Source organism: Cotesia glomerata, linkage group LG1, assembly GCF_020080835.1.
Source record: "Cotesia glomerata isolate CgM1 linkage group LG1, MPM_Cglom_v2.3, whole genome shotgun sequence".
NCBI lineage: Eukaryota > Metazoa > Arthropoda > Insecta > Hymenoptera > Braconidae > Cotesia > Cotesia glomerata.
Window position 1 is genome coordinate 30,617,105 of NC_058158.1, and position 21,657 is coordinate 30,638,761.

The 21,657-nt window shown below is 30.6% G+C and overlaps 1 protein-coding gene and 1 long non-coding RNA gene across 7 annotated transcripts in view; one reads left to right on the forward strand and one right to left on the reverse strand.

Moving 5' to 3' along the window:
- LOC123275440 overlaps positions 1 to 17,284 on the forward strand; it is a 93,752-nt gene extending 76,468 nt beyond the window's left edge. The window contains exon 3 of the long non-coding RNA XR_006511683.1: positions 15,990 to 17,284. This is a non-coding gene — a long non-coding RNA (uncharacterized LOC123275440). The remainder of the gene's footprint in view (positions 1 to 15,989) is intronic.
- Positions 1 to 21,657, reverse strand: part of LOC123275439 (nephrin) — a 221,775-nt gene that overhangs the window by 90,834 nt on the left and 109,284 nt on the right. The gene's annotated exons all lie outside the window — the stretch shown is intronic.

Here is a 21,657-nt window from a genome sequence, read left to right on the forward strand (position 1 = left end):
GATACGACTTATGTCTTTTTAAGGCGGTAGATACCTACAGAAAATAATAGTACCCGCGGGAGAATAAAACGTGATAATAATTTTTTATCTAATACTTTTACTTTATTATTACTCCCTATGAAGACGGTGTAAGATTGAATCGAAAATTGCCATTATATATACGCTAGATAATTTCTATTTTTATGACAAAAAATTTTGATGACCTGTAAAAAAATTTTCATATATTAAAAAATAATGATGAAGTTGCAAGTTAAGTTACTTTTCGAAAATAATTTTTAAAATAATTTATATTTTTTAAATTATGCTTTTTAACGCTTTAATAAATATGAGCTTTTTTTTAGGAAAATAAATTTTCTACAAAAATGTCTGTAAATTGCGAATGCCTATTGCAGTTGCATTAAATGCCTCTAAGTTATAGGAAATTAAAAAAAATTCTAAATTTCCTCTGTATTTTAAATGGAAAAACTTCAAAAGTGAAAAAAAAGTAGTCAAAATCAAATTTAAAGGCTCAAGTTTTCAAAGAACTTTTTTTAGCGCAGACAGTGATTCATGATAATTCATAACGAATTACTTCAATGCATATAAAAAATGCTCTATTGATTTTAAGCTTTCTCTTTGATCAGTTATTTCTAAATTTTTTTTTATTTACTAAGGTAAAAGCCCCAATTATTGACGCTATAAGAGACAAAGTTATGATTTCATTTTTTTTAAGCAATCAAATATAAATATCGATGAATTTTGTTTGTGGTAATGTCTTTAGTAATTTTTTAACTAATCAATTTCTTTTTTTAAAATGATAATCAGTGATATTTACTAATTAATTTTAAATAATTAAATATATGATCTGGATACACCAATTATTGACGGGTTAAAAAACTGATTGATCTAATTATTGACGTACCATAACCCCAATTATTGACGCCCCTACTGCACATGCGTCGAATCATTTGGTTATATTGTTATTTATCAAAAACTTGATATAAAGTAATCAATATTATTAAAGTTAATTGATAATAATTTCTATGAATGAATAATTATTATGAAAAATATAACAATTTATTTAAAAACTTATTTAACACTAAAACACGCCGAGTTATTTGACAGTTAAAAGCCTTGAATATAATCGCGTATATAACGTATTTTATACTTAAAAAAAAAAAAGGCGTCATAGCGCTGTCGACTGGCTGTCAATATGGGATTCACCATAAAAATGATGAACTAGTTATTGACTCCCATTATTTAAATATCATAAAGCATACAATTAATTTCGATTATTTAATTTTATAAATATTTCATATATTGTTAATTAAAAAAAAAAATAGATCATATAATCACATGAAAAAATTAATTTAAACTCGGCAGTTAAAAAAAATGCTTTTCTAACCAAAGTTGTTAAGAAAATAGACGCTCGTAAGCTGATTTGATGAACTGGTGCTAACTTTATTTTTTTTTAATAAGTAATATTTAATATTTTGAACTGAATGTGATTTTTTTCAATTTTTTAATTAATTAGAATTTAATAAAAATTTATTTGATCGTTATTCTTATTACAGATAATTTAATATATTTAAAAATAATTTAGGGTGTCAATATTTAGACCCCCGTCAATAATTGGGGCTTTTACCTTACCTAACTTTTTTTAAACGTTCTAAGAAGTTTAAAACAAAATTATCTCACATTCAGATACTTTTGTTGTGAAAATTTTCTCACATAGACAGTAGCAAGTATAGTTGTGGTAATAGCAGTGGTAGAAGTTAAATTCATAAATCTGTTACTCCGAGATAATGAGAAAGAACAAGTAGTGCGCAGAAACACAAATTCTAAGGGAGAGACGAAACTTCTGATAGCATTAATGATGTACTGCTAAGTACTAGAAAATTTACCCCGAAAGATTTTCTGTACGCGCGGGCAGTTATTATTATGGACCGGTGAATCTACAACCACTTTCACTCCGTTACTCATATGCACAATTTTAAGCTTCCTGATCCATATATATATTCTATTTTGTAGAAATGTTCTTGCATGCGAACGTGCAAGTGTTCTCATTCTCGAAAAAAATAAAAAAAAAAAACATAAATAAATGAATGCTGCCTCGGAGCATAAACTCTCGGTATATGTACGTGTAGATATAAGTACATGAATGTTTACTTACTTTTTGAAAATTCTAATCTTGTGTCTCTGTAGTTGTACTATACAAGTATACTACCATGCACTTTTGGTACTACTTATACTACTGGTGCTACTTATGCCGCTAGACAAATACTTCGTCCTAGTTTTTTCGTGGATGCTTCATCCTATCACGTACCGCACACTCAAGAGGCCACCAGTTTTTCACGGTCCAGTAGCTCATTTGAATACGAATACATTTGAATTTTATTGAAATAACAAAAAAATCTACCAACACCGTAAGTAACATGCGCAAACTAATTTACAGTTTTATCGGATTTTGTTTTTCGTTCATTTCCGCAATACGTTGACGGGATATCCATTATTTTAAAAATCGGATTCAATTGTCATGCGATAAAACTGCAATGTGGTTGAAGGCTCAATCATTGAGCTTTAATTTTTTTTTTTTTTCAATATTATATCATATCAGTTTACTAAAAAACAGAAAAATTCAGAATAACATTTTATTTCAAATGAAAATTTTCGTTGTACACTAATAAAAAAAATCTGGAAAACGGTTGACCCTAAAGGCCATCCCTGCAACTTCCCGCTAATTCCATATCTAAGCGCTTAAAACTGCACTTATGACGTTTTTGAGCTCTTCGAGCTCAAAAATATAATTTGGATGTTATTTCGAGCTCTCTGAGCTCTTCGAGCTCAAAAGTCTGATAGAAGTTTAAGAAAACAGTATTTTTTGAATTTTCAAACTGCAATAATTTCTGAATGAACTGATTTTCACGCGATTAGCAGTATTCCACACAGTTTTTTCAATTCTATAATATACTTTTAAACACAAACTGATCGTACCCGAAATCTTAAAAAAATTTGAAAAATTCACTTTTTCCGAATTTTTTCGACAACGATAACTCACTAACAATCAACCGATTTTCACGTTTTTGGTGGCGATCGATGTGGTTTTTTGGGCTCTAATAATTATTCCATTTAATCAAAAACGATCCAAAGAGAAATGTCGAAGTTATGTAAAAAAAACACTTTCTTTGAAATTTTTCGTTTTCGATAACTCTTGAACGAATCTACCGATTTTGACGGGACTGGTGGTCAATCGACGTGGTTTTTGAAAATTTTCAGTTTTTTTTAGCGGGAAGTTGAAAAAGTTGATTGATTGAGGAAACAAATTTTTCTAAATATTGTGGAAAGAAAAATCATAAAAAATCGTAAAAATATGAAGTAACTTTCGGGTATCTCATATGTAGTGCCCTACTTGAGGGCTAAATCGAATTATTTTATTTTTTAGTGAAATAAATTTTTATTTATTTATTCAGATAATTTGATTTTGAAATGAGTTTCCAAGGTTTGTAGACAATTCAAAAGTAAATTGACAAAACTTTTTGAAATTGAAAATGATAAATTGTAGATAATTGTCCTCGGGGGATTTGGAGTTTAAATGTGAAATGTATAGTGTGATAGCACGACCTCGGAATGACCTTTGGGGCACCACAATCGGAGGAATAATCCGTAAGCTCGTGTGTCTTGAGGACTTAGCACCGACACAAGAGCACCTACACCTACACCAACACTAGCTACAGATTCAGGGACTAGGAGGTTTAAGGAACTTGGAAATTCACCGAAGCAATATTATTAAATCAACAAAACTAAGGGGAATGAAAAGGACGGAGGGTTGAGAGGAGGTAGGATAGCTCGAGGAGGTGAAGAGTGGGTGGCTAAGTGAAAGGAAGACTTAAGACAGGTCGAAACAGTATGTCCTCAGCGGAGCTTCGTCAAGATCTAGCAGCCGCGATACTACACTACACCACAACGGAGGGAGACATTAAGTCTCCTTGCACATCGTCTCTCTTTTACGTTATATTACCTGTCCTCTTCCTTTTCCTCTTCTCTTGGCATCTACCAGCCGACTTCCAGCCGTCGTGTTGCTGCTACTACTGCACAGTGTAAATAAAGTTGCCCTGGATTCGCGAAACCCGGCTTATCGTACATAACAACTTTATCACCAACGTATTTCCGTGCGCGTTTACTTCCTGGTTTACTCCACTGTGTATATATATTTTCTTTCACTGGTTACTGCTATACTGCTTTACACCCTTCTATTTATATCTATACATTTATACTTAAAAAGAAATCATGGCGTACGATACCCAATAAAGTCACCTGGAAATACTGCTCAGTCTCGATTCTTATAATTCTACTCGTTTTTCTTTTTATAACGCTCTAAGTGTGATACACCTTAAATTACTGCAGTCTCTAAACATATATTTGCTTTGTTTATTTTCTTTTATTACCTCTTTACTTTGTTTTTTTTTGCTATATTTACCGCATGTTCTTTAACTATAAACTATAATGTACTGATATTCTTGTATTTATTGATCAATGATTATGAGTTATGGGAATAAGTATTTAGTTGTTTATTTATTTGATCTTTTATCAACAATAAATGAATGAATGAATAAGAACATGAAAATGTTGGTAAACAGAAAAAATTAACATTTTAAATTAACAGTTTCAGTATTTACCTGATCTCTTTATTTAGATTCACGTTAAAAATTATCATAAAGTAAAAAAGTAAATATTTTTAGATTTAGTGACGTTACAGTTAACTTATAGCCTAACTTACCACTTTATCTTGAATAAATGCTTTTTTTTGGTAATTATTTTATGCTAATTTATTAACCCGAGATCAATCAAGGCTAGGACAGCAGGTAGCAACAATATCAACCCTATAATTTTAGTTTTATGAAATTTTTTGTATTACTAACTCTGAGAACAAGCAAATAAATTTTTTTTCATTTTTTTATTATATCGAAAAATTATTATAGCCAAAGTTCTTTAATTCTCTAAATTCATAATTTTTGACACTCGATATTCGTTATTATCATTACTATTTCTAAAAAAATGTCCTCTCGCTGGATAAAAAATTTTCATATTAAATATTAGCGATAAAAATAAACAACAAATCAATAGAGCATAGATTGAAAAAAATTAAAGAGCTCAGATTGCTCAAAAGATGAAGTATAAAGAACGTGCTCAAAGGCACTTTATACCAATAAAACTAAGAGGATGAAACGATACAAATTACCCAAGTACCCGTTATAAGTTATAAGTTATAACTTATAACCAACAAAGGTATTCATAATCATAAATCATAAAAGCTTTGAATTTCACTCGGCACTAATGTATACACACAATACACCGATCCGCTTTGTTCTCTTACGTCAATCTTCTCTACCGTCGAACTGATCTGTCGGAGTGAATTTACCTCTAGCTTCTCTTTTCTCTTTTCCTCCTATTCTCTATCTCTATTTCTCTTAAACTGAGCTCTCAATATTATCAGTAGCGAAATTACCCTGATCGTGTGCACCATTGACACGGGGGCTAGTTTCCGCTGAACTACTGCCAGTCCGATAATTGCCAACTCGTTATGGAGAACAGAGCAGTGTGCGAGTTGGGATCAATCCCACGAGAATTTACCAATTTTACTGTACACACACACATACACACATATGTACATACACATGCATGCGTCTACCTTTCCCACCAAACTAACGCCTCCAGAGTATTAACACATTAAAGTACACACATGCACATACTCACATATGGCAGCAGAATAGCCACTCATTGTACTTACGCCGTTGTGTGAAATGCAACGAGAAAGATGAAATCCCTCAGCGTTTGTTTTGGACAGAACCAAAGAGACAGACAATTACACACACACACACACACACACACACACACACACACACACACACACACACACACACACACACACACACACACACACACACACACACACACACACACACACACACACACACACACATTTGCTCTTCTTCTTTCGAAAGAAGAAGAGCAAATGACAACAACTAGAAGAAAGGTAAAATAACACCTTAGCTACCAGAAGAAAGAGCAGTAGCTAGATCCTCCCCTCACGAAGTAATGCCTAACGGCGGTTTCCGTGAGGGATTAGGGGAAAGAGGAAAAGGGGTTTAGGGTTTAGTGGGTAGGGGCACTAGCGTCGAGTTTTAGTATGACACTGCGTCGAGTCGCCACATATCCAGGCCAAACAACTATGCCTAGAATCCGTAAAAAGGATTCCCCCCCCCTTAAAACAAAAAAAAAAAAAAAAAACACACACACACACACACACCACCTACGTGTAAGGTCAGTGCTTGCTTTGAAGGTGTCAAAAACTTGACTTTCGTTATAGTAGTCCAGCCAGCGAGTGTGTATTGTGTTTTAGACCTTGGAAGTCTTTATAAAAGATATGTGATGTATATATATATATATATGTTCTATCCTGTCCTATTAATAGAGTTGGGGGCTGCGATTTAACGAGAATACTGTGTAACTCCCGCAGCTGTCGACGGTGGTTAAATATACCAACCACCATTACCACTATCGCCTTTGCGAGCATCAAAGCATCAATGTAACTTTAATAATGCCTCTTCTCCCTCAACGCTCAATGCAGACTATAGAGTCTGGATCCAGCTCCAGTAACTTGGGTTCCGTTCAGTTCAGTTTTATATCTTTGAATGCCGGACACTGGACGCTAAAACTCTACAATACTGCACCATCAGTGGTTTTGGGTGCTCTGTCACCCGCAGATTTAAACCGCGCGATTTAGCGCGTTAAGCATAACCACAGTTTACTTTTATTTAATTTTATTTTATTCATTCATCCATACATTCTACTATTACATCCCTTTTTAAGCTTTATTTCAACAGCTTAAATACCGCAGACGGCGTCCAAGGGTTTCTTATATAATGTAAATTTTTTAACAACTGGGAGATTCTTATTCAGGTTTACTTTAAATATTAAATGTCTATATAGTTAAGAGTTAAATGTTAGTAGAGTATGAATGTTGTAAGGGTTTATAAGGAACCAGAAAAGACGCAGTGGTAATTAAAAAGACGCTGGAAAAGTTGTAATTACTTTTTTATTTAGCGACTTAGAAAAATTAAATCTGTTGACTTTTGTTTTTATTTTTTTAGGGGATTGCAAGTTGTTTGGTTATTATTTTTTTTAAATTCTTTGTGTTTCTTATTTCAACTTTGCTATATACTTTTCTTTTGTTCTTTATCCCTAGTGCAATTTACTCGCGATTTTAAACTCCAACTGAGTTTACGCTTTCAATAACTTTATTAACCGTAAACGTTCATATTATGTTGTTTTTTTTTCTTTTAATAATAATATAAACTCTTTTATTTTTAATTTTCAAAAGACGTTTTTTGGTACATTGAAATAAATTCTGAATGAATTCAAGTTTTAGGTAAAAAATTAAAATTTTTCCATTCAAAAATACTTCCAAGCAAACTTTCTTTTGGTTCGACAGAAAAAATTGGGAATTCAGTAATTCCAGGCAGTTTTGACGACTTTAAAATTTGGTGCGTCTTTCATATAAATTTGGATATTATTTTATTTATTTGAAAAGTTTTGAGTTTCTTATTTAATTAATAAAAACGAACTTGTAAAGTTAATAGAGTAATTATTCAAGTAATTTAAATTAAGGGATAAACTGATTGGCAAAATTAGATATACATTGTGTATTCATGGTGAGTATCATTATAAATTGGCGACAATTATGGATCTTTGTATCAAATAGGGTATGATACTAGAGTACAGAGTTGATAGAATAGAATAACGGGAATATTATTGTGACAGCAATAATCCAACAATAGCAATCAGAAAATAGACAGGGCGTTGTTTCAATTGTCACTACTACGGGATACGACAATTGCAAAGCTAGCCACAAGGGAGGTGAATGCAATTAACTCGGTGATTGGTCTTTGTGGCAATCCAGACGCAATAGACTACTCTATAGTAATTTTGGATTAGTTAACCACTTTAACTTTCTCGATCGTGCTTATCGCTCTATTATTTATGTGAAAAATTATGCGCTTAGACTCCTATAAGTAAATATAGCTTACTGACAGGAACAACAATTACATAATTGTCATGGAAAACATTACGTCACTCCGTGAATGAGAAATAAATAAACGAAACATCTTTTCAAGTATTCGATTGATGATTGATTGTTAATGATTCAATAAATTTTCAAGTCGATTAAGAGTTTCAGTTTTAATAAAACATAATTTGAATTTTTTTTGCCATTCGAATAATTTTAATTTAAAAAAATTTTTGGCGAGAATGAATCAAAATCTTTCAGTCGGTAAATTATTGTGAAATAAGATTTTATATGTTTCGATGCAATTATCATAATTAAAATGTTTTATTTTATCATACCAGTATTTTGTTTTATTAGTTCCATAAACTATTGTGTAAATTGTACGAATAAGTTGTGAAATTTTTACTAGATTTTTTTATTATTTTCTTTATGCAAAGATTCCGTACTTTTATTAAAGCTGCACAATTTTTTCGATGATTTATAAAAAATTATGGTAACTTATTTTCGTTCAACTTAAATATTTTTTAGACGAAAAAATTTGTGTTTTCTGTAGAATAAACTTATAGATTCGCTCATTTTCTTTCAGCTTAAAAATAAAATTTCAAAGTTTTTTTCTTGGCACTTTAATATGTCAAATAAAATTTCTCCTATTATTTACTCCAAACATAAATGCAAAGCACATTAAGTGCTTAACATCATAATATTTTTGGTTAATTATCCGAGGACAAAAAGGACGTAATAAAAAAGTAATGCGAATAGAATAGGTCATAATTAATTTACACTAGTAATACAATAACCTATTATTGAGAGTTTACCACTGATTATTGAGCTGAAGAATAACATGAATAAAAAATGAAAGTCTAAATGGGGTGCATTACTTGATAAGTGTTGAACGTTACTGTGTCGATACACCCTGTCGAGCCTCGAACAATTGGACATTTACTGCGGCATTTATTGTGACGGGTTGTGTGCCACTTCTATAGAGATCTCATTCGCTCACTTGCTCACTCACTAACGCACAACACGTAACTCATGCACTTACTCACTCGCTAACTAACTAACACCCGTTGTCTCTCTCTTGTTCGCTGTATATACACAGAGCAAACGTGCCGCTGTTACTATACAGCATAGTAACGAGAACAACACTTGAATAATCTCTAAAGTGTTCGGTTGGTAAGCGTCAAAACTATTTGCACCGGGTGTTCGCATTTGTTAAGGTCACCTCACACATGCTATAACACAACACAACAATCGGTTAACAATCTACAACATTCACTCTGCCAACGGTATCAAACTTAATTCAGCGCCAGGCTATTCAATTATTTTCATGGCTACCCAATGCACTGTTTAAATAACTAAAACAACAATCATGGTAATACTTACTTGTTACTCTTAGTCACCATAATCCCCCAATTACCAAGTTCAAATATTGTCAACTTTCCGAGACAATAATTTATTTATTGTTCCATACTTTGCGTTTTTAATTTATTAACGAATGAAAGGGAAATATGAGAGCACTGTAATATCGTGTACTTATTCATTCAAATTTCCTCTTGATACTCAAAGTTATAAAGCTCTAATGAAAGTTATGGAATATTTAAGCTCACGTGTTGCACATTCCAGGAATTTCCGATATTCACATGCAGAATTGCAATCTACTCCTTTATTTGTATAAATTATCTCTCATCTGTTTAATATCTTGTGCTTACATTATTTCAAAATGTGTGTGTACTATGAAGACTTTAAGCATTTTAGGTTTTGACTAAAAGATGAATTTCAATTATTTTCATCTTACTGTTATTAACATGGAAAATTATATTTAATGTATCCTGAAAAAATTTTTTTTGAATATTGTTAAAAATTGTTATTATTATTTTAACAATCTACATTGCTATTTTTAAAATACTACCACTAATAAAATTTTTCAAGAGATAATTATAATACAACTATCAATTATAATTTCTCGGTTAAACCCTTGGTTTTAGCTACAAATATAAATAATGCTGTGAAGCGGGAAAGAATAGGAGTTACGGTAATTATTACGTGAAGCGTTCCACATTCACGTAACAGGATATTGGTAGGAAAGGATTGAGAAAGGAATGTGGAGAGGATCATCTTAATGTGAGTTTATAGAATATGCGAGAAAAAATTATTAGATAGCTCGGACCGGTATTAATATTAATCTCGTATTGTAACATCCCAGTAAATTTTCATTTATATTTATATTTGGACTCTGTTATGCAATAGTGTGTTAAGTACATAGGATTTCCATAGCACTTAACACATGAATGCATAACAGTGTCCATTTATGAGATGTAATAATTTAATTTGGATTGAATTCAGTTAATTCTGTAATAATGATTGATCCGAAAGCCAATTATTCACGAAAAAATAATATCATAAATATAAAACTAATTATAACTGAAATTTTCAACATTTTCAAAAATAATGTATCTTCTTATATTAAAAAATAAAAATAATTTAATTATCGGTGAACTAATCAATAGTTATCCAAGGTAAGATCTCAAAGAGCTGTAACTCAAAGGAAGGATTCTAAAGGGTATTCAAATTACTTCCTAGGAATAGAACTATTAATCACATTACAACTGTTGATTAATTAATTCAAATGCAAAATTCAAAACCGACGTTCATTTATCTGATCATCAGTTAAATGAAATTAAGTTAACTACGTATTGATTAAAAATAATTAATCTTTTCAGTGCAAATTATTTTATAATTAATTACTTATTTTACAAGAAATATAACTAGACCATTTATTTTCATGTGGATGTGAAAGAAATAATTGATTAAATTATTTTGACAATTGAGGTTAATGAAGCAAAGTTTTAATTAAATTCATTAGATGCCTTATGAACGACTTTATTTTGTGAAGTAATAAAGCCTTCAATCTATCGTACTTACTTTAAAAATAAATAACTACTATATACTTTCTATTATTTTTTACCTTTAATATATTTGATATAAAATGTAATACGTTAAATCCACTTAAATAAATACACTCTACTCGAGCACAAGTATTGAGCAAATTACTGTTATTTACGCGTATTATAGCTATCACCGGTACGATCGACACATATATTTTCACTTATGAAAATTGCCGAACGAAAAAGAAACAAAAATGTAATAACGTTTAGTATAGATGCATAAAAAAAATTACCGTCGACGTAAAGTAGCTCGTGAAATATAGGAAAATCGACGTAATGTATAAATAAAATTCCAGTCGTTTCTGCAATCGCGAGTTCTCATCGTCTGCTAGTAGCCTGAGAAGGGTGTATGTGTGATTGTGTGATGTACACGTTCCATAGATTTTGAAAGGTATGAAAGCAGAGTGAGCTCAAGTACTTTACGAGGTTACTCTGAAATGCTCTGCTGAAAGAGCGTCAAGATCTACGACTGATATACCACCCGTTTTAGATCCCACATTGTAAATGTATATAGCTTTATTTGGTTAAGTGTCAAACACTTACGAGCTGAGATTTTATCTGTTTTAAATATTTTATTGCTTGGGCTATTAAATTTATAATGCAAGTTTAGAAAAATTAATTTTATACTGGGGAAAAATAATTAACTTGATTCAAGCGAGAAAATTTTAAACCAAAAAAAAAAAACATTTGATGTATGATATAAATTGTTACATGTATAAAATATTTTATGTTTAAATAATTATTGTTTTATTATACTAGTAAATAACAAAAATTAAACATACGTTAAAAATAATATTCTTCTGTCATAGCTTTTAAATATAATGTCTATAAATTTATTATGTTCCATAAAAGTCTAGAAATAGTTTTTCTATTTGCGTATATAATTATTAACTCGAATAAAATATTGAAATAACTCATAAATTTTTAATCCTTGAACTTTACGAATTTAGAATGTTCTAATTTATTCCAAAGATATTCCAAAGATTTCAGCTAATTTAATTCATTAAAAAAATTGTTATTGAAATTTTAATAATACTTGAAGTTGTGAGCGAAATTCAATTGAAACTTTCAAATTAACTGGTCGGTAGGATATCTCTTAGATGGTGAATAATTTTGAACAGTTAAGGGTTAAGGGTAATATCTGTATGATAATTGTTATATTATTAATAATAAAGTGAGTCGCGGTTGGTGACTGGGGCTTGATATTGAGTGTGTGAATCCTTAGCCCGGGGAAGTTGAGTTGATAGTTGATAGTTTGATAGAGTAGAGGTTCCCAGTACGTACCCGGGTGGCAGTTACAAGAATAGGGGCTCATAACCCCCTCATCGAGATAGTGAAGCTACTAGTCGAAGTGATTTACTACAAGGAATTACGCCCATGCGCCGTTGGTACGTCATCCGCAGAAATCGCGCATGACCCCGCCTTTAATATTTTGCATTTCCTCTAGTGTATAATGCTCCACTCGTATTCTTTTTAGTCTTCTATTTACTTCTTCTCTATTTTACGTGACCGTGGACTTATTGTACTTCTGACTCGTATGCTATTTTTTTCATCCACATACTCGATGAAAAGAACAATGACAGAAAGATAAAGAAAATGTAAGCGAAAATAAACGGTGTGGACGCACTGTATTGACTATACGAGTCCATAGCAGAGGATTCCTTTTCAAGGTGGTTCAAAAGCTTCAATGTTCAATGCCGTTTTAAGCTTTGTTTAGAAGTTATTCGAGCGAATAAAAACGGTGCATTTAAAATTGAAGAATTTTATAACAATTTCAAGAATTTTATTTTCAATTACATTTGTGTAATAAATATATCCATGACGAGGAAAAATATGTCAGAAAAATAAAAGCATTTGAAGTATTTTCTAAAAAATAAGAAGACAAAAACGTTATTGGTATTCTTTTATATCAAGCTTCAATGTAACGAATAAAAAAATTGCTTGTGCATTTGAAAATCGGAAAAATTTATGAAAAAGTATTTATAATAAAAATTGTAAAATTTTTTTATTATACAGTGGGTTTGATTATGAATTCTTGTTTTTTTGTTAAATTTTTTCTTGAGTTGAGTTCATCTCCACCAATTTAACTCCATCAGTGTCATTTAATATTCATCGAGACATTTACCCTCACTGTACAGAGAAATGATTGAATGTAAAATCTATAATATTCAAATCCTGTCCGTTGGATAAGTTAAATAGCCTGGGGCAGGTAGTGGTTTAAGTGAATGATATTTCTATATCCATTTTAGCAGCAGGAATGGGGGATCAAAAAATAAAAGGATATTTATATTTAGAAGAACAGAATAACATTTTAGGTCGGTGAAAACATGATTTATGTTTTTGCATGTAAAATGCAAAAACATGATTTTTTTTTTCACGAAAATGTTCTTTATTTGATAATTTCAATTTGTTCAACTTTTTTATCAAAATGTTAAATATTTATCTGAACAAAGATATTTATCTTCCTCCTCAAAAATTCTGAGAATAAACTTATATAAAAAATTCTAGCAAGATTCTATTGCAGTACTGTTATTTGTATAAAAACTTGAATCACTTGACACGAGAACTGTTTGATTAGCTGAAGAAAATTACTTGGACAAATAGGAAATTCGTTCAACTCATTGAGTTTGTTTATTGTATTCTAAAAAACAAATTTGAAATAAAACTATTCTGTAGAGAAAAATTTATTTTTTTGATTACAGGTGGAAAATATACCTGTTTAATAATTAAAAAATGAACCATTAAAGTTTTATTTTGTAAAAACACCTTCTCAACTTAAATTAGTAAAAAACTACTAATTAATAGTAAATAGTTACTTTTTTTAAATATCCAAAGAATATTATTATTAATTTGTAGCCATTAACTTTTTAATTAGCGAAAATGATTAAAATTTAAATTAATAACTAAATTCTACAAATTAATAAATTATTTTTTTACTAATTCTGTAGTGGATCTCTTGAATTTTTTAATTTGTGAAATGAAAACTAAAACTTATCTCACTATAGACTTATTAAATTTGTTTTAAAACTTCTAATTTTGATATAATTTTCACACTTACTATTTCAATAATAAAAAAATTTTATAAAATTAGTTTTATAGAGTTTGTCATGATTATTATCACTTTGATCATTAATTTAATTTTTCCAATATCCAATGATTATTAAGGTCACAATTTCATAATTTATAAAAAAGATAGTTGCATAATTAATTTTATATCGAATGCACATTATTAATATTTCAACTTCCTCTTTCTGTTATCAATAGCACGCTTTCATGTTAATTAAAGCATAATATTTTTAAAATAACGTTTTCATTATTAATTAAGAATGTATCTTTTAATAATATTAAAAATTATTTCAGTATTTAAATTTTAAGTATCATTTTAATTTGTTTAAATACTTATTTATACAATTTCTAGATTTTTTTATGCTCGCAAGACACATATGTTTGGCTTATGAAAAAAAAAAACTAAAATAAAAAATCGATGAAATATAAAATAGTTAAAAAAGGTCGATAATCTACTATGAAGCGTAGAGATAATATTATTGCTTGATAATAACCCAATTCATGTCACGAAGCCATGTGTTGTAGAAACACGCCGAGCAAGGTAAATCACCCTCTTTTTGTGTGACCTCATGACCTCTACGTTATTATCAGGATGTATCATAAGTTTTCCGGTTAGGCAGCAAAGAATGAGAGAAAGCAAGGGAAAGAGACCAGAGTGAGATCGATGTGACCTTACGACGTGTGTGCGTATTGAAATAATAACTATTACATGCCCAATACGTTGACAACTTGAGGCTGCTGGTAAGCTCGAATTAATAGCTAATTTACTAAATTTTTTTCCTTATTCTTATGGTCAAACTTCCGTCCCTTTTATCCTTCATTACGCTCCACGGAAATTTATTATTTCGATAAACTTCATTACTCAACAATATGGTTAATTTTATTTCCAAGTATTAAATCGGCCACGTGTTACGCAGCAGTTTCCCATCGTATTACTATTATAACATGTTACTTATAAAAAACATTATACTATACGGGGGCGGAAGATAATTGTAGAGCTGTCAACGACAATGATGAATAGTCAGTTTTAATACCAATTTACAAATATTAAATTCTAATAATAGTATATTACATACCTAGGCCAGTAAAATAGGAAAAGTCTCAGATCACATGTAATTGTTGGCCGAGGCGAAGCCGAGGTTGACAAACATGTGATCTGAGGCTTTACTTCTTACTGGCCAAGGTGTGTATACTATTTTTCTGCTCGACGTAGTCGGAATGTGGCTACTTTGTTTAGCGCAGCGGCCAGAAAGTTGCCACTTTCCGGCCGGAGGGCAGAAAAATTAATTTAAAATGAATTAGTCACTATAGTTATAAATTATAACTTATAATAATAATAATGATGATGATAACCAACAAAATTTTAAATTAGACTTTAAGTAATTATTTAATCACGTGCTCGAGTTGTTTCAAAACACCAGAATCAAGGCAAACATGTTATGTATCAGAACTCGAGTTAAAGTTAAACAAACCTGAATAAAATTCACTGGTAACATAATTTATGTCGAGTGAGTCACAAAAGTTAAAACGAGGGTAAATATACAATTAAAATAGGGATAAGTTGTAATTGGGTGGAAAAGAAAAAATAGTTGAAAGAGAAATAAAACGGTTGAGTTTTTCCTCTTTAAATTAAAGTTTTGTTAGAAATAATATTTTTTCTATAAAACTATGGAGAAAAGAGAGTTTTCAAAGTTTTTTTTTTCTACTAATATTATTGTAAAGTGTAGATGAGAGAAAAGCTTAAACAAGAGAAAAGAATGAGAATAAAGAGAAGATAAAAAAATAATAATGCGGAAAATGAAATGCCCACAGAGAAAAGGATTATCCACACTTGGCATTATTTCAGTGATTATTCTCTTGGAAAAATTTTTATTTTTTAAAATTACATTTTGATCCCATTCTTTATTTTATGTTATTATTTTTTTTTGTTTTAGGCTGAGAAAAAAAAACCACGGTTCGAATGAGATAACAATGCCTGAGGGGCTCCTACGACATCATTTTCGCAAACTTCGTTTGGTAGCGCTCTACTTTTACTACTACGCTTTGACTACTACTATTATGAAAACTACAGCAGCAGCAGCAGCAGCTACTTCCATTACTACAACTACTACTAGTACAACTACATTGGCGGTCACCGGCGCACCGTCTGTTCGACAATTATTAGCCATTGTCCCGCGATAAATTCTCCCGGGGCCAAATTACCTTGCACAGCCTCTTGTACCTTGTTCCCAAGACACTTATCTCTCCCTTTCGACAGCCAAGCGCCGGCCTCAGGCTGGATTAAAAGAGAACTCGAGAATCCGAGACCAGAAAGAAGAGAGAAATAGAAGTAGACAATGAAGGGAGTGTCAGTGAGCAGAGTTGTCTGCAATTATTTCATCCTCTTGTTTTGTTGGTTCGATGAAACCTCTAAACTATTAAAAATAATGAAGCACTTGTGAAAAGTATTCATATCTATAGATTTAGAGAATAATAGCAAATCAATAATTAGGAAATTAATGCCCTTGAATATTTTACTCAATTCTTTATTTCAAATTTACCAAAAATTGAGAGTAAATATCAAAGATTAAAAAAAAAAAAATGATTACGGATTAATTTATTTGCAGATTAACTTTAGAGATTTATAACTTCAATCTCAAGCCATGCATCAAAATTCGCCATAATCACAATATTTTTTCACAAGTAATTATGATTAAATTTTATCGATAGAATAAATATTTACAATGAGTTGAAAATATAACGGGAAGCAGCAGACCTCCGATTCAATTACGTTCAATTTGCTGAAATGCTGTTCGGTTAATGATTCGAGCTTCGGGCTCTTAGTTTCAACAAATATTAGTCCATCATACATATATGAAATCGGACGGTAACAGTTATACAGAAAACAGATAAAAGTTTTCAACTGCTCTCAAGCACCGTATTTAGATAATTAAATTAAAAAGTCAACAAGTTGCTCGAAGAAACTTTGTTATTTGAGATTCTTTATTCTACAAGTAATGTCAAAAACAATGAATGTCTTTTTATTTTGTTAATTCAACAATGCAGTAAATATTGAAACTACCGTTTAATTTTTAAACTCATACAAGTCAAGTTTTGAGTAGTTTATTGTTCTTTATTCTTTCTTACTTATATATTTTCTTGTTTGGATTTCGAATTGAAGATCCGTGTTTAATCCCCAGTTCGGGCTATTTTTTATTTTTTTGTTAATGGACATGTTTCTGCGGTCAATGGAGGCATTTTTATTGATATATTACTTTTATTCTGTATAATGTATTTTATTTGCTCTATTTGATAAATTTGATTCAATAAAATGAATCTTGAATAGAAAACCTGAGTATACTATAAATTTCTTTTTTCAGTGAAGTCACGCCTAAATCCTTGTATTTATTACAAAATCTGCTTATCATTACCTCGACAATACATATAAATTACAGCGTAAAAAAAGAATGGATATTTGGTCCGAAAATGGCATGGGCAATTTATCGTAATCCCAGGACGTCTGAATTCTTTAAGAGATTATAAATGATTTATTGAAAATACTAATAACTTTTGAACTGTATAGTTATAAATTTAGCGAAAACCCCATGAGACAAGTTACTTCCATATGTCATACCGCTATACTATTCTGACATTCATTCTCAGGGGTAGAAGAAAATCGTGTATGAAGTGAACCAGCTCGAGACGATGTTACCCGGCAGGATACTATACTATACTACGAATAGAGGGAACTCCCTTGACTGTAACATTAGACGTCTGACAGATAACGGACCGTCCACTGAGCCACTCCTATTCATATTCATACCTAACAGCTACTCTCCCGTGCTGAGCCTCTAAATGTATCTCTATTTGTATGTGTATGTATTTTATATATAGAGGGCGTGCATCATGGAGAGGGGGACTTACGTGTGCCTATATTAAATATTCTGCTTTGTAGAGTTACGTGAAAACCGGGCTTTTCATTCAGGCTGTTGCAAGTCAACTGGAGTATGCTTCTTGAACACCCCACGTCTGTTTATTCCCCTCGAGATCCAAATATGTATATATGATATAATATGTATGCAATTAATGCTCGAATAGTCAGCAAATTTCGTGGGTGTGTATTTAGTGTGTACCAAAATTGAAAATTAATTTTTCATTAGATCTTGAACCGGCAGTTTATTTGTTTGAATTTATAGATTTTAATTTTGAAATTTATTTATTTGAATTTATAGATTTTAATTTTGCAATTTATTTGAAATATTTTTTATTATTTTTTTTTAAGACGTAGAAAAATTAAATTGATTCGGGAAACAAAAAATTTGAACCAGAAAAATTATTTTGAGAAATTTTTTTATAGAAAAGTTTTTGCTTCAAGAATTTTTCTGCTGGAATCAAAATGATTTTCTTTCATTCAAAAATATTTTTTTTGAATCAATTTAATTTTTTTGAGTAAAAAAAAATTCAAGTATGAATATTTTCTTACAATTTTAATGATTTTCTGAAATAATTAGCTTTTGTTGCAAATATATTTCAGTGTATTGGTTAACACAATGTCAAAAATATTGAGGAAAATTGGAAAAAAATTTACATAACTTGTTGGTGAATGACATTTTAATACGACAGATGACGCATAAAAAATGCCGACACAAATATTCTATATCTGTCAAATATTTTTGCGATAGAGAATCCGATTTATACACATATTTTTTTTTTTTTTTTGTTTGAATTTGAATTGAAATACATTAATAAATAATAGCAATAGTTGCGTGTTAATAATTTTGATTAAAAAGGTGTATTTATAAAAATGGAAATAAGCTAAAGGGAGGAAGGAAGTGGATTGGTGATTGGAGTAGAGAATAAATGAGAGCAAGAGATTTATAGCGTGAGATAAACAGTAGTAGAAAATGAAAATCACACGCTAGAATGCGTGACTTGTTTTCGATGGGAAAAACAGGGAAAATGAGATTGTTTGTGCATGCGAATTTTTCTTAAAAAACCTCAACGCTGTTTGGGTAAATGTGAATGTGAATATGGATGGTGTTTTTATTAGATTTTCTACAAGAGTATTGTTTTCACTGATATTTTATATTATGTAAACGCGGTATCGAGGAACGCAAAAAGAGACCGATATGTTCATTTGGGGATAAACAAAACTACTTATGCGAAATATAATCCATAATGTATAATGTTAAGAATGAATATAATACTGCAGTAGTGTCATGAAGAACGGAAGCGGTTCATAAACATTTTACATAGCATAAGGAAAAGCTATTGAATACAAACATTGCATTTATCCACAATGGAAAGTGTTCAGTATTGGGTCTTACACTGAATGTACACTATAAAGTTTCCAGTGGATTCTCCATTCGAATCGTATGAACAAAAGACGAAGGATAAAAACCAGGAAAAAAATTGTATAGAAAAAGTAGTAGTGTATTCGAGCTCAGCATAAAGATAAAGATAAAAGTGGAGGTAAAGGTAGTGATGGAGAGATAATGCGAAAAGATGGTAGAATGAGTGCAAAAAATTTTAAATTCAAGGAATAAAAATTTGCTTATGAAATATTCGATGTTTCTTGTCGGAACAGATATCAAGAAATAGATGAAAGATGTATAATATGAAGAATAGAAGCATGGAAGAGATATTATGTTTTTTATTTCGGCAATGCTAACAACGTATGCAATAAATCTGTACATATTTTTGAGTGTAAAAAATCTAGAGTACTAAAAGCTCAAGGCTATAAATGTTGTTTCATTTATTTTTGCAAGAGATTATAAATTTTTTAGTACGGATTTATAACCGTAGTAGTAAATCGAATAGAATATTTGAGCAGGTTGCAAAAATTATTGCTAATGTACAAAATTTATATACAGGCAGAAATAGTTTAGGTCTTTTCCGTGCAAAAATTTTCTGATAAGTCCATACATAATTTTTGATATGGTCATATAGGGTATATTAGCATAAATTTGACTTGATATATCCTGATATGGTCGATTATATATATGTCGATATATAATTTTTCGATACGAATTAATCGACTACTAAATCAATTTTTATTATTAAAGCAAGTTAATTGACGTACAAGTTTCTAAAAAAAATTGTAAATTATTATTTTATTTTCACACATTGCCAGGTATTCCCATAAATAACTAGATCAGAAAATTTTTATTACGGCTTAGAAATTGTAATAATTTTAATCTCTTCAGTATTAAAAAAATTAGAAAAACGGTTGACCCTAAAGGCCATCCCTGCAACTTCCCGCTAATTTTATATTTAAGAGCTCGAAATTGCACTTACTACGTTTTTGAGCTCTTCGAGCTCAAAAAAATAATTTTTGTGTAGTTTTGAGCTCTTCGAGCTCGAAAGTCTAATAGAAGTTTAATAAAACACTATTTTATGAATTTTCAAACCGCAATAACTTTTGAATGAATTTTTAAAGAATCTTTAAGTTTTAGTCGATCGAAGTAGAAATTTCGATGTAATCCCGAAAAAAACATTTTTTTCGGTTTTTTTTCGACAACGATAACTCACGAACGAATCAACCGATTTTGACCGGGCTAGCTGAAATCAACGTGGTTTTTTGATGTTAAGAGCTGATTAGTTTTTGGAATTGACCATTAAAGCCGTTTGAAAGTAACTCCAAAAAAACCATATTTGGAAAAATTTTTTTTGTAGTTTTTTTGAGATTTCTCAAAATCTGCTTGTTCAAATCGGCCCAAATTGTATTCAAAATCTAAGTTTGGTCAAGCCCTTTCGAATGGCATCAACCGCGATGAAATCGGTCGAGCCGTTCAAAAGTTATGAGAGGTTTACATACGGCCCCCCCCCCCCACACACACACACACACACACACACTTACACACACATACATACATACATACATACATACGGACATCACCGCGGGAACATTCGGGGAGGCTTTCTAGGTCCTCAAAAAGTCAACATCCGTTGAAAACTCGATTTTCAAAAAACGGGGTAAAACCAATAACTTCCCTTTTTTGAAAATTTTCAATTTTCTTAGCGGGAAGTTAAAAAATCGTCGACTCACTAAAACCAAGTTATTAATATTTTTTTAAGTTTGCAATGACTTTTCTGTTACTAAGTATAGTGCGCTTAATTTGTAGTATTATTTATTGACGGTTCTTTACACACTAATAGAGTTGAAATGTAAAGAGTCAATACTGAAATACCGAGTAAATACAAGTCTCAGGTGGACGAAAATTATATTCAACTCTATAATAGCAATTCTCAACCTCTAATATCCACTAAATAAATATGATTTGTCTGAATCCTCAACTACGAACTTAAATTATTGCAAGATTTAGTATCACTGTAAATTATTAAAGTCCAGCTGCCAATCAATCTGTATTAGTTATGACGAAATAATTTCTTAACATCTTTCATCTCGTTGGCAAATTATCGAGGATAATTCGAATCAAATCCTCTCAAAATGAAATGAATAATTCATCCATGAAACGTTCATTTTAGATTTATTCCTGTAAAATGAAATAGTTATAATTTAATTGGATGAATTTAATGGGAATGGTAAATTATAGAGTATTATAAATAGACGTGAAGTATCGATTTAACGATGACAGTGACTCGCCTTTTAAATTCTAAAAA